Source organism: Lampetra fluviatilis, chromosome 39 (genome assembly GCF_964198595.1).
Source record: "Lampetra fluviatilis chromosome 39, kcLamFluv1.1, whole genome shotgun sequence".
In the NCBI taxonomy this organism is placed as follows: Eukaryota; Metazoa; Chordata; class Hyperoartia; order Petromyzontiformes; family Petromyzontidae; genus Lampetra; species Lampetra fluviatilis.
The window spans coordinates 4,901,030-4,919,275 of NC_136313.1; the positions used below are offsets into that span (position 1 = coordinate 4,901,030).

Below are 18,246 nucleotides of genomic sequence, written 5' to 3' on the forward strand. Positions count from 1 at the left end.
GTTAACTTTATCCTGGAATCCAACTCAGGTTGCCGAGTTCAGTTGCAGTGCGCTCACCACTTCACCACCACTCACCGTACATTTACATACAAAAACTAAATCTAAACATATTTTTGGGCAAATAACCATTTGAGCAGCACTCATAGAGACGATACTTAGTGGCAGCCCTGAAGCAGTTGTGGAAATTCCACGCTCCCACGACAGTGCCAGTTCTCCGATTGCTCATTGCTGACTTCACACGAAGGAGTCATTAAATGTTTCTGTGAACTATAAAAAAACAGGAACAATAAAATGCCCAAATAAAGAACCATGAAATCAATGGCCAGTCTGAGTCACTCTGTTGAGGGCCAACAGGAGGCAAGAGAGATGAGGCACATCATATAGAAATGGGAGATGCGGGAGGAGGAGGAGGAGGGGGATATGAGAGCAGCAGAGAAGGAAAAAAAACGAGAATCCATCCACAGTGCAAATGTTGAGGCGAACGGTTCCGAACTCCTACAAGCGAACATTGCAAGTTGTCCCGGATCTAAGGGATTAAAGACAACCGAGGCGACGTATTATTTTCTCATGTATGTCACTCAGAGTGTGAAATTATTTCGTAACGTGGCCACGATTAATTGGTCTCTATCGGTGTGGGGGGTTCAAGGGGGGGCCCCAGGTTTGGGATAAAACCCGACCACGTCGTCCCGCGCGGTACATATATCCGAGTGTGTTGAACTTCTTTCGTACCTTACGTAGACGTAAGGACAACAAACTAAACACGGGCTTTGGTAGCGGTGGCAACTCGAGCAAAAATTCAGGCAAAATTACAAAACCTACGTGCCTCATGTTCCTTGCAGTGTTTCAGGAACAGGAGTCGAGCTTTTGTAGTGCAGCAGCAAAGAGGCGACATTTAAGTCAATGATTCCTCTCTCCCTACTCCCTTCCTCTTGGGAATTGTGCACCACTGGCCCAGGGTCTACAAAAAACAATCGCCATGAGTGAATAGGTGAAGCTTTTTGACAATGGTTTGACACGTAGTGGGCCTTCCGAGACGAATATTATCCGTGAAAACAATTTGTTGGGGTTAGATCGCCTGAATATAAATGTGTCGTTAAACCCGCCACCACCCGACACAGCCTATTCAAGTTCAAGTTCAAGTTAATTTATTAGGTATAGCCCTGTGAGCCATTCGGCTCTTGAATCGGGTGCAACCGCAACAAACAAAAAACATGAACAAAAAACATCTTAAAGTGAATATGTGACTAAGTGCAAACAGAAAATCCAAGAAAAGACAGCAAAATATTGCAGAAAAAAACACCGTACACCAACGCTGTGTGCAAAAATCCCAGCAAGGTTCGCCGCCGTTTTTGCTGGTGATTGAAGTTGGTAGTAATCACCAGCGGAACGTCACGTCTCGCGAATTGCAAATGTTGTGTGGTTACTCTCCGACACACTGGTGTGCTGAAGCAGTAACGAATTGGCACATTTTGTTTACGTGACAAACCTTACTAATTGGCTGTTTCGGGTGGTGGCGGGTTTAACGACACGTGTATATTCATGCGTTCTAACCCAAAATACCTTTATTATGGATTTTTGACAATGGCCTTTCTTCATGACTCTGACGAAAGAACATTTCCCGAATCGTATATTATTATTATTATTATTTTGCCTGATCCGGGCAGTGTTACCAATGAGTTGAGTGTTTGTTCTTGTCCATCACTGCCAATGCTGTGCCGCAATGTTTTTGTTTTCCCTTGTGCAGCACATGTGCAGGAAGGTAGAGTGGGATTTTGGTTAATGTTCTTCCTGATGTGAGGTTAAGAAGGCACGTGTTTTGGGGATAAGCAAAAAAGAAACTCAGTACGTCTGGTTGAAATGACGGATTACATTGTCATGTAGACTTTGAACGTACGGGCATAGGCAGTATGCATTTTCCTACATTTTCCATCCCACCTCGGAAGCATCTTCAACATGCAGTGTAAGATAGGGGGGGAGGCAGGGGCAGAATAATTGAATAATTGATGCACCAGTCATTAGTATAATTATTCCCATGTAGAAATTTAAATTGCGAGTGTCTGAGAGATTGCTAATGGAATCCCTCTGAAGGAGGCATTCCATGTGCTGTAGTCGACGAGCCCAAAGGCGTGTAAGATAGAAAATCTCGTTACTATTTCTAAAGCATTGCCAGTTGTGACTTCGGGAGCAAATTACAATCGAGGAGATATTTTGGGGCGAGGCGTGGGGAGGGGTGTGGTCGTGGTTTCTGGAACATTTGGGGTGCGGAGGAAAAGAGGTCTGCTTCATTTGTAGATCAGCAATTAGGTGATTTTGGTAATGTGAATACTTATTTCTTAACTCCTGGAGGCAGCGCAGTCAGATGTCCTGAACCGAACAAAGTTGATCGTTGTCAGGATTCCTCCTGCCAGCCTCGTAGGCCACGTGACGGGACAAACGAGCGAGGCCTTGCTCCGCAGGATGTGCCAATCGGCAGGCGTCCAGTTGACGAATCCGTGATGAGAGTTCATACATTCTGCTACACAGGAGCATATTGAGAGGCTTTCTTAGACTCTTGTCCATAGCCGGATCTAGAACCAGGTTCCAATCTCCTCTGAATGAGGTTATGCAGAGGGTGTAAATGGAGAATTTCAGTTAACATCTTTGAACATGGTCAAAATTATTGGGGGGGGGGGGGGCGTCGGTTTTCAATATTGACTATTCAGTATCTGAGTCACATAGGAATCCTTCCAAGAAGATGCATTGCCCCACGGGGTCACCGGTCATTATAACTGGCTGTAAAGCCATACATTTACAGACCGGGATTGCTACCCCCCTGCTGTTAAATGCAAAGAAGAAGAGATGACCCTGCCTCACCCAAGACCCGCGTGGCTAATTGGCCTTGGGTGTCCCTCCTTAAGGGACACGAGATCTGCGTGAGCAAGCGAGGTGGTCGAACCCCGTTGACGCTAAGAGAGATGAGATGAATATGCTCTGACTAGTGGAGCGGGCAATCCAACGTGCGTGCAATGCAATTTCGACTGCACCTGAGAATTGAACGGGGGCCCGTGTGAAACATTCAGGACGCGGCAGCAATGCAGTTACAGATGAATGCCTAATTAAAAAAAAACATTTTTTATTTCACCAGGTAAGGTCCACACAGCTCTTTTTCAGGAGTGACTTGGCTATCACAAATGATAGGTCAACAAGAAGTGGCTAATCATGTGAGGCATCTATAGAAGCCAAAATACTCGAAACGCATGTTTCTAAATGTGGAGAGAAAAACAAGAGAACCCGGAGAAAAATCCATGCGACCACAGGGAGAACATGCAAACACAAAATATGCAGCAGGCCTAAGGGTCAGATTCAAACCCACGACCTCCTGCATACCAGGCAAGGCAGTTGATGTCTCGCCACCGCGACACCCTATAAGTCAGAGACATAAGTGAGCTACATTCTGGCACGACCCAATACAGGAAGACTCTATTTAAAGCTTTCGTGACTGCAGGGATTCATCTTCTTGGTTCTTTCGGTAAAGTCACGTAGAAGGGAAGTAATAAAATAATAAAAACAAAACGTAATAAAATAATATAATTCTCACGACGTTTCGGCTACAACGCAAGCAGCCGTCTTCAGCTTGGCAGTGTCTCATTCTTCACCTGAAGACGGCTGGTTACGTTGTAGCCGAAACGTCGTGAGAATTATATTATTTTATTACGTTTTGTTTTTATTATTGTATTACTTCCCTTCTACGTGACTTTACCGAAAGAACCAAGAAGAACAGGAAGACTCCTTTATCCGCTGTTCCAACCCATCGGACGTAAAGGGAGAGTAAAGGAAACATAATTGAGGAGTGCGATCTGACAAGGCACTTCCGACAAACGCCGGGGAAGCCTTGTACGAGTCCTCCTTTCCACACGAGACCTGCCAAAATCAAAAAAAGCTCAACTCTCGACGGTAAATAATTGTATCTGCCACCGTGAGCCTTGAACCGTGAACTGGCGGTGAAGAGTTCACCGCTGCGTAATGGGAGACGGGTCAGGAGAGGGGGCAGGAGACCGGGCAGGACATGGATGAAGAGACGGGTCAGGAGTCGGGTTAGAGGACACTGGTTATCCACGTAGAAAGTCACGGACCTCCTACGATGACATTCCGGCGGCTGGTGGCTGTTGAAGGGCACTTGCCGCAGCTCGTCCAGGTAGAGCAGCCGAGCGTGACCATCTTTGTGTTCCTGCAACGAACTTCTGCAGAGGAGAGAAGCGTGGCCCTTCTCTGCGAGTCCAATGGATGGTGTTAATGATCGGTGTTAATTACCTTGTTTTACCCATTGGGCCGAAGAGACAGTCCCTTGCATTGTATCGCCCGGCAACGTGTATCAGTAGCACAATAAACAAACTCGGCAACGATCAAAATTGTCTTTGTGTGCTGCGCTGTATGAGTGTCCATGCCGTTATGTATCGGGTGCTGGTTGCAACCTGTTCTGCTTTGTTCCGGGATCATCCTCTTGTTGAGGTAGCTGTCCTGCTGAAACCATCGTAGGCTCCCCAGAACATGAATATCCCTTGTTTGTCTCACAATACGCCACTCAAAACAATGGATTTGCATGGAGAGTTGTCCCATTCCGGTACTGTGAGATATTCTCATTCCCATTTCAAGTCCCTTTTTATTTGTACCTCAGAGGTAGCAAGCCGAATGGGGGGGGGGGGGACACTCGAGGCTTGAAATAATCGTTGACCCCAGAGCGATGGTCTTCTTCTCAGGCAGAGGGTCACGGTGCCACTAAAGGCAGGGATGGCACTCAGAGAGGACGCGGTCAATCCCAACATTTTTAGATTTGTGGACAGTCCAATATTTTCGGCCAAAATTATGCCATTTTTAAGTCTGCGGTTTTTTTTCATCTTCTTCTACAACAAGGTGACGTAAATGTTGCGTATTTTGCTGCTGTAACTTTCCTCACAGTGAGCCACTTTGTTGAAGGTATCATGTGTGGTGGCCAGGTCGTTTCTGAAAAACAGCTAAGTAGCTCAGTGGGCCTTACCTGGTAAAAAAAGAAAAATGGTTCACAGGTCACATCCACAGTCGCACACGCAACAATCGGCTCAGTACAGAGCCAGCGGCGATGTTGAATGAATGCATTTGCGGGACAGTGCAGTAGAACTCCTCTGATTTACGATGACGACGAAGAATAAAAGCGTTGCCACTTGTTTGACCCGGTCAGTTCAGAAATTGATATCTGTATTCGGGTGGCGGGAATTGATTTGTATCGACATCCGGTACCGGGTTTTGCGATGTTTAATTTTTCCAGTCAACTGCACGGTTTATTTTTCATAGACCGAGGCTGATTCTACGTATGTACGTATGTTGAGCTTCGCTCGCAACGTACATAGCAAACCGTGCTATTCGGACGCGCGGTGTTTGAGAAATCCCCGGGTTTGGTCTGCGTTGGAAGAAGCAGGTGGCAGCCGTCGGGAAGAGCTTCACAAAGTGGAGGGGGAGGGTGTGGGGGGACATTCACTTGTCGAACACCTCCCACAGTGGAGATGCCCCCCCCACCGCCAAGGTAAGGCCGCCTTAACTCACTCGTGCAGGCCGTGTGACCACCGGAGCTGCTGATGCTGCTGCTGCAGCAACTCGCGCAAACCCGGGACTATGTTCGGTTGACAGGCCTTGTCTGCCGCCGAGATATGCCGATCGCGGGGTGCTTATCAGATTTCCAGCGAAGCGTCTATCTTGTTGCAGAGGTCCAAATTATCTGCCGAGCGGCTCTCCCAGGCAGCTGTAAGGGCATTCATCTTTTGAACGCGAGGTGCAGGAGTGGCCCGCTGCTGATTTCACGTTGCTCTTGTGCAACTGTTCAATGTTTTTATTTTATTTACTGGTCAGTCTAGTAGTAGGTTTTTACCCTTTAAACTGGTACAGAAACTGACACCTTATACAAGGCATCATGTTTGCAATAACCACAACACAAGCAGTCAAAATGCAAACAAAAATAAACAACTCTGATAATGATTTGGACTGTCCTTGAAGCTGATTGGTCCACACCCGAGACAGCTTTTCTTAGAGCCTAGTCTCCATTGGTGTTCAGAATTGTTTCTTTTTGTTTGCATTTTGACTGCTTGTGTTGTGGTTATTGCAAACATGATGCCTTGTATAAAGGTGTCAGTTTTTGTACCAGTTTAAAGGGTAAAACCCTACTACTATATTTTGCCATTGGTAAAGGAGATCTCATAGTGTAAACACTGGTCAGTAACCTCATTATACCTCTTTTGTTGTCACTAGCCCTGGTTGCACTTCCAAAGAACTTCACTCATCGCTTCCTCCACCCATTGCTGAGGACTCGCGTTAACCATAGTGGCTTTCATCTCACTCACACGAAACTAAACCATTTTTATCTTACCAAGTAAGGCCCATTGAGCTATATAGCTTTTCTTTTTTTTCAGAAGCTACCTGATCACAACTGATGTCTCAACAAAGTGGCGAAACACGTGGAAATGTATAGCAGCCAAATACCCTAAACGCGTGTTTCTAAAATGTGGAGGGAAAAGCCGGAGGGCCGGAGAAAAATCCACGCGACCACGGGGAGAGAGACACGCAAACTCCAAACATGCAGGCATCAGGGTCGTGATCGAACCAATGACCTCCTGTATATCAGGATAGGTAGTTAACATCTCCTAGCCGCCGTGTCCAGCCACCACACTTCCCATCGCCATGCATCCCCCCCCCACATCCTTACAACCTCGCTTAATACAAGAAACACAATACTTTCATTCTATGGCACCTTCAGCCGTGCTATTTGTTGCTGGCCACTTGGCATTTTGGGCTGTTGGGCCCTGCTCAGCAAGCGTGATTGTAATAAATAAATAATACATATTTGATTAATGTCAGGAATCGCACACTCCAAATGTCTGCAAGGGCAGAATTCATCTTCGGACATTCGTCCCCGCTGCTGTTTCAAAACTGGGATGACCCAGAGACAGAGAGAGATAGATTGGAGGGATGAGGTAGAAACGATGGATCAATTATACATTGAATGTAGCGGCCTCGATCGTGAAACCAGTGACACGGTGATGCCAAAAATAATACGTCTATTTATATTATTTATGTATAGAAAATAAGCCGAGGAAACGCAACACCTTATGATAAGAACTGTAGAAAATATATATTCAACAAAAATATACATCCAATTATGAGTAATACGTTCTTATTACAATTAAAGTGCGAGTATTATTAATGCATTAGTTAATATAACCAGTGAATTTACCTGAACTTTTCCCTTGATATGAAGGGCACTTTATTAGTTTTGTAAATATGTTGCTTTAATGTAGTGGTCAAATATGTTTTATAAATTATAAATATGCAATGCGTGTGAATAATGCATGATCATCGTCAATTCAACTGCTCGATGCAAATAAACATCGGTATACATCCATAATATAGTTTTTTTTAGGTTAGATCGCGTAAATATATATATGTGTCGTTAGAACCCGCCACCATCCGACACAGCCAACTAGTAAGGGTTGTTACGTAAACAGAACGTGGTAATTCGTCACCAGTACAGCACACCGGTGTGTTGGAGAGCCAAGGCACAACATTTACAAAATCTGCGTTCGACGTGGTTAAACTGATCAGTATACATACGTATACGGATTAAACTCCAGACGTGGCATTCATCTTACATGCAAGACAACAACAAAAACTCGCGACACTGCGCTATTAATAAACAGAAAAATGACTCCTCATCAAAGAGTGTTTTTTTTCAATTATCAATTATTTGAAATTAGCACGATTCGGATTAAGTGTGGCATATGCCGCCGTTACCAAAAAAAACGTGACGAACGCAACCCGTCTCTCGAGACGATAATATTTCCGAAATAAATTCCACTATGCACGTACGGCGTGCTTGTTTAATGTAATTCCTGTGCAGTGCCATTCATATGTGTCACCACCACCACCACCAACAGGGACGTCACTCGTAAAAGCAGCGCGCAAGATAATTTCATCCCAGCCACCTCTACCCTCCAATTCGCCCACCCCTGTGGCGCGCACATGCACACACACACACCCCCGCCTATGTACACTGGGGCTCTGCGGTTAGCGGCGGCGGCGGTGGTAGTAGTGGTGGTGGTGGAGGGAAGGAGGGACGCACGGGGGGGAGAGCGGAGAGAAGCGAGCGAGGGAGGGAGACGGTGGGAAAGGTGCAGAGTGGGATTCTGACACGCTGCGGAAACCGCCTTGCGAAGGTCCCCTCGCCAGGCGGAAGGAAGAGAGAGGGGACAAGAAAAACAAATCCACGCGCGACGGAGGCGTTCGGAAATGGGACCGTGACACCCCTAAGTACGCTCCGACGGGAGGAAGCGATGCCGTCATCCACGCAGAAAGTTTCCCCGTTCGTCGGCTGGTAATTCTGGCAAGCAAGGGCGGACCTGAGCCACTTCATCCAGACAGGTGACACGGATTAAACGTTTACACTACACACATTTGTGTCGACGCTTCATTGTTGTATTGTACGTATGGTGTTTTGCTCGGCTGTGCTGAATTGCAGCTCTGTTAATATGCGTGCTTAATATCCATGTCCCCCTTGTAAAAGCGACCTGCTGTGTTCAAGGGCTTTGACTCCGTTAAATAAAGATCACTCACTATCGGGACTGATATGTCGATCAATTATAATTGTTACATTTCTTGGTAAACTGTATACTTATTTACGGGTCTGTAGCGTCAATGTACGAGTCATAATCGTGGAAGAATACATATACAGAATTTCCATATGTAAGTGAATACGTATTAACATTGACCTTTTTTATATTAAATGATGATAAGCATGTGTTGAAAGTGGCAGTGGCATGTTCAGTCAATGCATATGGGGTGCGAATTATATATTCAAATGGGGCACCATGGTGGAAAGATGTTAACTACCTCGCCTGGTGTGCGGGAGGACATGGGTTCAATCCCGATCCTGACGCCTGCTGCTGTATATTTGGAGTTTGCATGTTGTTCCCGTGCTCACGTGGATTTTTCTCCTCCGGGTTTTTCCTTCAAATTTGGAATCAACATCATTCGAGTATCTGGCTTCTATCAATGTACCACGTGATGAGCCACTTCGTTGAGCTATCATTTGTGATATCCAGGTCGCTTCTGAAAAAGAGCTGCGTAGCAGCTCAGTGGGCCTCACCTGGTAATTATCTAAACGAGTCGTGGGCCTCCCCTAGGTCACCTCGGCCTCTAAAGAGTATGGCGATCTCGATGTTACCCAGGGCCGTCACAGTGCGCACTGCTTCTCAACGCCACCCTTAAATTTACAAACTTATCCGTGTGTAACTACTCTATACATATATAGACACGCACACATAATTATAATTTACATATAAATGTGACGTGATATGGCTGAAGGAATGAATCACGGTTTTTGTAAATGATTGTTCCATTTAATAATTGTCATGAAGTTGAGTGACACTACAATTATACATCAAAGGAGGCAGGCTGATTTCGAGCATTTTTAGACGGATTAATATGGTCATTATCGTTGTCGTATTAATCATGATTTCTCTACCATCAACCATTTAATCATCAGTCATTGTCTCTATCCGCTGCTGTATGAAGGCCTGTCCGCTCCATCGCAATCTGCCGTGGTCCTGCCGTTTTCACGATGCATCTCTGCTGCCTCGGCCGACAGTCATGCAAGACCCCGTGTCCGTCACCTATCATCCTATCTCAGCGGTGTGTGTTCTGCCAAGGCCCATTTTTACTTTGCTCTCCCCCCTCCCCCACCAGCCAAACGTCAATAACGAGTCCCTTGATTTGCGCTCGTTCACCGGATCTCTGTTTTTCTCGTCCCGTCTCGCACCACGAAGTTGCCCCTCTTTCTAGCTCACTCTCCATATTTCAGCTTTTGTGACCATTCCACTTAATATTTCTCATTCGACACGACATGATCAACTTTTGTTATTGCAAAAAAACAAAAAAATGCAACTGATTGACTGCCTGGTACCTTAATTATATAAAAATCCATTAAAACGGCTGATTAACTTTCAATGCGCCATCGCTTTGGAAAGCATCGCTTCGACATTAATAATTGGACAGAGATGTGCGAGGGGGTGGGGGGAGGGGGTTCTTCACGCTGGTAGAAAGAAGAAAAAAAAACTGATGGGAAAAAGCTTTTAACAATAATTACGGTCTGGAATAAGTAGCCCATAAAATTAGAGGCACACTTTGCTGGCCTTTAACATTCCGGCAGTGCAGCAGAATATTGGTCGAGAAAACAGAGTTAAATGTTCGACAATAAACCACGAGTCACGACCGTTGTTAGGGTCTATGGGACCTTTTAGTTGTCTCCATTATCTCAGCAGTATATGCCATCACCAACGCAAGTAAGATGGACTAGACGGACAGGGTTAGGCAGCGTCAGTTTCACACTGATTCTCTTGCTGTTATGGAGTGACTCATGCAGCCAGCTATGGCTGCAAAATAAATTAAATCACGACGTTTCGGGCGCAACACAAGTGCCCGAAACGTCGTGATTTATTTATTTAATTTTATTTTATACCTACGTGACTTTACCGAAAGCACCAAAAAGTATGGATCCCTGCAGTCACGAAAACTTCAAATCTAGATTATGGCTGCAAAGTTAGGTAGTACATGTTATGTTGTTTATTGTAAAATTTCAATCACAGTTCCTATGATCACTGTTACGTTGCTTTTATAGCTTTATCTTTGTGATTTCGAAAACGTTTTGGTTTAGCCATATTTGTTTGTTGTAGTACAGAGTTAGACTGATAACTTTAATAAAACATTGTCTTATGGTTGTTATTGTTTGACTTGCATCCCACTGGGATTTTTGCACACAGCGTTGATATACGGTGCTTTTTCTGGAAGATTTTGCTGTTTTTTCCTGGATTTTTCTGCTTGCGCGTAGTCACTTTAAGATGTATCCTTGTTTATGTTTTTGTTTTGTTGCGGTTGCACCCGATTCAAGAGCCGCATGGCTCACAGGGATATTCAAAATAAATTAAACTGAAATTGAAACACGCGTAGGCTTCCGCGACCAATGCTATTCATAATAAAGATGTATTTTTTTAGGGTTCGATCGCGTAAGTCTAAATGTGAAGTAGTAACTAATTGGCACGTTTCGTTTACGTGACAAACCTAACTCATTGGTTGTGTCAGGTGTTGGCGGGTTCACGACACATTCATAATCACGCAACGCGTCACTACTTTTGTGGTTGAAAATGCATTGTAAGTCCACAAATGTCTGCAGTTGCCTGCGTGCTGATTGCGATTTTTCTTTGATTACGTTCAAACGTGGGCTAAAACATTCCTTGACGATTTTTCTAATTGTTTGCAGTGGTGCCCTCACAATATGAGCCTTTACCACATTATTCAATAAGCGTGCTCAAAAAATTTTGAAATTAAAATAAATCATAGGCGTCCTTTTTTGTCTAATGCCCCCTCTTCACAACACGACAAATTGATGACGTTATTGACAAATTCCACAGCCGTATAACGTGTGATTACAGAATCCACAACATGCTAATGGAGTTTTCTCACCACTTAAACCCACACAGGACACACTTTAATTACACATCTATGTCGTTAGCACATAATGAATGTATAGAAGATTGATACACAACGCTTGCTGTTAAAATCAGGGTAGACGTAATAATAGTCACAGTCCAGCACCAATCCACCGCTGGATGAAGGCCTTCTCATGCTATGTCGGTCGTGCGAGTTGTATGACCATACTTCACCACGCTGGTCAGTACAGATTAGTGAATGGGGGTGAGGGTGGGTGGGGGTTGTGGGCTTGGAGGACGCAGGACTGCTTCAGAGACTGCTCGGCCACTGATGAAAGCCGTGCTTGGGAACCTTATTCCGGTTCGCTGTGGTCACGGGCACAGTGCCGCTAACCACTGTGCCATTGCTCCATCCCGGTCGTTACTTCGCCTTGTTAGACTCTTCGCTGCTGCGGAAAGTGTTTATGCCGTCTGGGTTGACCCACGGTAAATCCGTGACGACATATTCATCCGCCACTCCGCAGTGATGTTAGCCATGGCGGATAATCAAATCTCCCGCCCCCCTTGAACGCAGCCGTGTCCTGAAGAGAGCTCGATGATTGCGCAGCGAAAAGTGCATGCCCGCAGCTTGATCATTGCGAGCTTAAATTGCTGCAACCTTAACACGGCCGGAATCTGAATGTTGCTGTCGCAGAGAACTGGAGGTCACACGCGTGATCGTCACGTGACGCACGCGCAGTAGCAGACAAATCCACGTGCGGCACAAATAACGGCTTCCTCGGGGTTGTGTGAGAATTATGGTTATGAATGAAGTGGCCCCCCTGCCATAGCGACGTGGTTATCACTCCAACGGTCCGGCATTTCTGTGCGATGTATTAACATTCAGAACTGTTAAGTGGATTCCTAGAGCATTCATTAGGATGAGAGTGAAGTGGTGTCGCAGCGTTTAGAGCGCTGTGATCTGAACCCGGCGAAGTGAGTTTGATTCTTGTCCACGGTTAACATCGTTGGCGAGTAATAACCGAACTGACTGGCACTGATCAGTGGTGTGGTGAAGTGTGATCAAACAACCCCCGAGAATGACAGTGTGGAGAGAGGCCTTCATCCACCAGTGGTGGATCGATGCAAAGCTGGCATTTTATGGGTGTGAATTATACGTACACATTGTTATCAACTCTTACACCCAGCGGATTCTCTTTGGTAAGTGCAGAGCCAAACACGATATCATTGCAGTGCTTGGAGAGATCATTGTACTTTAGCACCTAATCCTGTGTCAGGCTCAACAGAGGACAAGCTGAACGATCCAATATTTACTGCTCCATTGCTGCTTGTTGTTTTGTGTGCGTGCATAAGAGTGTGTGTTTGGGGAGCGGTGGCGCAGTAGTCGGCGCTCTGCACTATGAACCCAGCCACCCGAGATCCATTTCCGCTCATGCCTAACACCTGTGACAATTATTTGCACCGGTCCTGGGCCTCCCCTAGGTTGACTCAGCCTCAAATGAGTACAGAAAGTCTGCTACGACCTTACGGGAGATATTTGTGGTTTGGGAGTGGTGATGCAGTAGTTAACACACTGCGCTATGAATCTGGTGGATTGAATTTGATTATCTGCCATGGCTAACATCACTGGGGAGTGCCGTATGAATCTGTCATGGATCTACCGTAGGTTAGCCCAGCCTTAAAATGTGCGCCTGGTGCCGTGTGTCAAACGCATGACTGGAGAGACAAAGGCTGATGGCTGTGGTGCGCGCGAGAATCTGTCCCCTTGTGTGCCATTTTTCGGCCCTAATGTGTGCTCGCTGAAAACACCTGCAACCAACCGCCTCAAAAGGTTACACGGGGGATCGTTGTCTTTGTGTGCTTGGGGAATGGCGATGCGGTGGTCAACAGCACCGTGAACCTGGTGCCTTGAAATCTATTCGGCCACGACTCACATCAGTGGTGAGTGGTGGAGCATGTCTCTAACCTGCCCGATGTGTCCTGCACCCGGTAAAAAAAGGCAAAGGTGCTACCCTGCAATTTCTCGCTCATACCATTGCTGGTGGAAGGAGCCCGACCAGAGGAGGCACTGGAGAGTCCCTTGAGGGTATTTTGGCCTACTCTTCCACGGTAGCCAGACAACTTGCACGAGGTGGGGAGTGCCCACACTTTATCCCACCACAAACAGCCTGCCAACAGACGAGCCGTTGTGTACTATTTTTTTTCTGCGGGGAGAGGGGAGGGATTGGTGAATATTTACGAAGTCCTTGACCATTGTCTCACCTGCCGTGTCGGGTGATCGAACCAGAATTTCTCTGGAGTGCAAGAGTCCAGTTGCGCCGACTGCTTCCACCAACGGGAGCGCCCCCAAATATCCGCGCTCTGTGTGCACATCAGCACCGGGGACACGAAGGCCGCTGAGTGGGATGCTAGGCAGGGTTTATCCCCTCGTGTGCTTTACTGACCCTAATGGGAGCTTCTAGATTTGAAGCTTTCGTGACTGCAAGGATTCATATTCTTAGGTGTTTTCGGTAAAGTCACGTAGGTAAAAAATTTAAATAATTAAAGTAAAAAAAAAATCACGACGTTTCGGAGGCAACAGCTATCGTGCTGTGACGGATCCATCTGAAGACGGAAGCTTGAGTTGCCTCCGAAACGTCGTGATTTTTATTTTATTTTTATTTTACTTTTATTAATTAAAATTTTTTACCTACGTGACTTTACCGAAAAAAACTAAGAATACTAATGGAAGCTCACTAACAGCGCTTACTCCGGCAGTCAGTAAGACTCGGCGAGCGATCTTCGCGTTGGTGTGCGTGTGTGTGCGTGTGAATTTTGTGTCTATATTTCCCCAACTTTATTGCCTCTGCGCGACCAGCATCTGTTATAGGGCAGAGCTACATTCCATCATCAGAAGTGCTGACAGCAGAGACATATGCGGGTTCAGAATAGGACTACCGTAAGCCTCCTGCGAGTTTCTCATTTATTCATTGCCACTTACCTTCTTTATGTAGAACACCACCTAGCAAGGCAAGTGTTTGTGCTATCAATCATGCCCATTTTTTACCATCAGCATGGTGTGAGGCCAATCAACAGCCAGTTGTCTCTGGGTCCAGGCATCTTACAAAATACAGCACCTGAAGACGATTGCTTGTGTTGCGATCGAAACGTCGTGATTAAGATTTTTGTTATTTTTTCTATCTACGTGGCTTTACCAAAAGACCAAAAGAATATGAATTCCTGCAGTCACGAAAGCTTTAAGTCGAGATTTAATACAGCAAAAGTCTGCGAATCCAACTCAGATGAAATCAGTTTGGTAGAGGCAGTGCTATCCCTCTCTGCTTCACCATCCTCCAGCATCCCGTGACGCATTTAAATAGTCTCTAAAACTACTCGGGAAAATTATTGTGCATGTGTGTGCGTGTATGAACGTGTCTATATGGATGAGCATGTATGTGTGTATGTGCGTATGAATGAGCGTATATCCACGTGGGTGTTTGTGAGGTGCAGCAGTAGTGTTTAGCGAACTGCACTGTGAACCCGGTGACATAGGTTTGTGTGCTAGCCGCACAGTTAAAAATTCCTAAATTCGACCGATTACAGATTACCACAAGTGAGAAACTCCACGTAGCACTCCACGGAAAGACAAATACCCACTCGTAGGCTGGTGCTGTGGTCAAATTGTACCACACAGGGACAGCTGCCACTGGCAGACAGCCGATCGAGATGTACTTCATGCGAGTGTAAATGTTAAGTGACGAGCCTTTTTTGCCCGTCCAAGGACGGGTGTATTGCGGTAAATGTGAAACTTGCAAGCGAAAGGGCAGACTGCGATGTGATATTGATCGCATTAATGCGTGTGCAATTTGTAAGGGCGCGGTGACACAGACCTATTTCATTTGAAGGTTATAATCCCTTGTTCATCACGACGTCCTTTTTACTCTGATGTCTCAATAGCGCTACGGAGATCACGTGATGACGTGAGGGTTCTGCCTTTGTAGTGAGGGTTGTAAGTTGACGCTGAGGAGGGGGGAGGAGGCGCCTCGGCTCCCCATGTGGAGTGACGTCACCCGCTAATTATTATGAATGGGGGAGGGGTGTCCATTTAGAGGACGTCACCTTATAATGATTATTAATGAGGGGGGCTGTTCGATGTGGAGTCACGTCACCTGCTCATGATTATTAATGAGGGGGGTTGTTAGATGTGGAGTGACGTCACGAGCGTTGCACACAGACATTCTTGGCTCATTATAGTAGGTAATAATAATGGTGGGGTACTCCATATTGAATGACGTCACCCACTCATGATTATTAGTGAGGAGGGGTGAGGGGAGTGTCCATTTGGAGGACGTCACCTGCTCATGAATATTAATGAGGGGGCTGGTCGATGTGGAGTGACGTCACGAGTAGGTATGATGGCAATGGTAATGGCCATCATTCCACCAAAGAGTGGTAGCATTATTACCAGAATATTAACCTCAGCTTGGCCTATGTCGTTTTCTGCAATGCCCATGCAGGGCGGGCTTATTCTTCGGATTCGATGATAGAGTTATGAATGCAGCTGCGTTCGAGAGACATTGTTTAACCCTTGGGAAATGTATGGTCTCAACCCCCGAAATCTCAAATGTGCTGGCTTTGCACTTTTTAGCCACCCAGCCTTCTCGGATCTCGTCTTGATAGCGCAAATGCATTGGGGAGGGCAATATTTGGAAAAAAATCAACAATTTTTCACAACCCCAAGAGGAGGCCGATCGTTGACCGGTTCCCTGCAGTTATTTAACAAGTATGGCTTCTTCCACTTGAATTAGCCTACAGATGTGTTTGGTCCAAACAGCATGTTATTTTCGAAATGTTTCAAGTATTTATGCTACTTATGCAACGCTGATATGTTTTAAGAGTTCCCTCTTTCCATTACATTTACCTCGATATGTTACAGTTATTTTAATTAAATGTTTTGACTTATTTCCTCTTCTTCAGCCAGCTTTTTGTGCACGTTTCACTTTCTAAAATATGGTCAAATAAAAGCAAAGGCTATTAAAATTGATGGTGTGTAAGTTGTTATTGCAAACATTTGTTATAGATGTGCACAATTTTGCAGCATGCTGGGCCAGGATTCTATCACAATAAATATTGCATTTATCACTTTGCATGCAATACAATAATTGTATGCTATTTGCTATGGATTTGTTTAATGTAATGAGGCACAATTTTGGATATGAATTGATTTCTCCCCCACCCCACTGTCATATTTTACCATTCAAATAAAAGCCATGGTGGTGAGATGTTAACTCCCTTGCTTGGTATACAGGAGGTCATGGGTTCGATCTCGACCCTGTCGCCTGCTGTATATTTGGAGTGTGCGTGTCTCACTCCCCATGGTCGTGTGGAATATTCTCCGAGTCCTCCGGCTTTTACCTCCAGATTTAGAAACGTGCGTTTCTAGTATTTGGTTGCGATACATTTCCATGTAATAAGCCACTTAATTTGGCGATCATTTGTGGCCAGGTCGCTTCTGAAGTAGAGCTATTGTAGCTCCGTGGGCCTTTCCTGGTAAAATAAAAAAAGTTTAGTTCATTGTCCATAATTCTTGGTTCTTTCGGTAAAGTCACGTAGAATGGAAATAATAAAATAATAAAAATAAAACATAATAAAATAATTCTCATGACGTTTCAGCCACAAGGCAAGCAGCCGTCCTCAGGTGTAGAACAGGTTTGAGGACCAAGAAGATGAATCGCTGCAGTCACGAAAGCTTTAAATCGAAATCATTGTCCATAATTTTATGAAAAGGACGCAGCGGACCATTTGACGGATTTTTGTTGGAGAAGTTCAGTGACAAATATCTTCAGCGATCGTGATGTTATCTCTCTCGCATGGTACACAGGAAGTTGTGGGTTCGACCCCGACCCTGATGATGCCTCTAGCGTCTGCATGTTCTCTCCCATGGTCACATTCATTTTTCTCCGGATTCCTCCGGTTTTAGGTGATGATGGCTGCTACTTTAAATGGTCACGTGATAAGCCACTTAGATTAGCTGTCATTTGTGGGCAGGTCAGCGCTGAAAATAAAATAGATTAGTTTAGTTTTTACTTTAGTGAGATTTCCAGTGGGATTCCCCATCTTGTCTGACGTGACCTTGTAAGCATGACCGGAATAATTAGTGGAGGGGAAAACAGAAATTCCGCAAGTGTCTTCCTACTCAAACGATCATTAGATGGTGCTCATCTCTTCATTGGTAGCCCTAAACCAGTTTGGAAGAAAACAAATCCACATATAAATGGTAGCAATCCATCTTACCACAGCATAATAACTATTGACAAGCATGCTTTGATAATGACAAATAAAAAATGTTGAAGCCATTGCATTCAAATGAAATCATTGCAATCGGGTAAATTCACCGCCTAATTACCTACAGCGCATACATAGATTCACATGGACTCTCCCACGAATGCACGTGACCTAAGCTTTGCTTAACAGGTTCGGCAATTTAACAGACATCGCAAAAAATATATAATGCTCACAATATCTGGCAAGAAGCTATATATATTTTTTTCTCCTGGCCAAAGCGGTGAAACTCAAAATTCATGAGGAAAAAAAAATAAGGTTACGAATGTAGGGCACAGATCGTGGAGCGAGATAAGCTTAAATGGGGAGGAATTGGAAGACACTGATTTTTTTTTCTCCCCTTAATACATTCGGGGCCCGAGCACTGAAAGAGCACGGGAGTGGGAGCGCGATTTAAATTGAAACGTAGAAAATACATTACCGCCGTTTTAATGGGCTGGAC

The 18,246-nt window shown here is 45.2% G+C and overlaps 1 protein-coding gene across 2 annotated transcripts in view; it reads left to right on the top strand.

The window, feature by feature from the left end:
* The first annotated feature begins 7,943 nt into the window (after positions 1-7,943).
* LOC144945896 (leucine-rich repeat and immunoglobulin-like domain-containing nogo receptor-interacting protein 1) overlaps positions 7,944-18,246 on the top strand; it is a 110,452-nt gene continuing 100,149 nt past the window's right edge. The window contains exons 1-2 of one of the 2 annotated variants that reach the window (XR_013639726.1): positions 7,944-8,421; positions 9,574-10,061. The gene's annotated coding sequence lies outside the window, so the exon portion shown is untranslated. Of the gene's footprint in view, positions 8,422-9,573; positions 10,062-18,246 lie in introns of those variants that run through there. The other variant, XM_078874524.1, reaches the window with a different exon arrangement.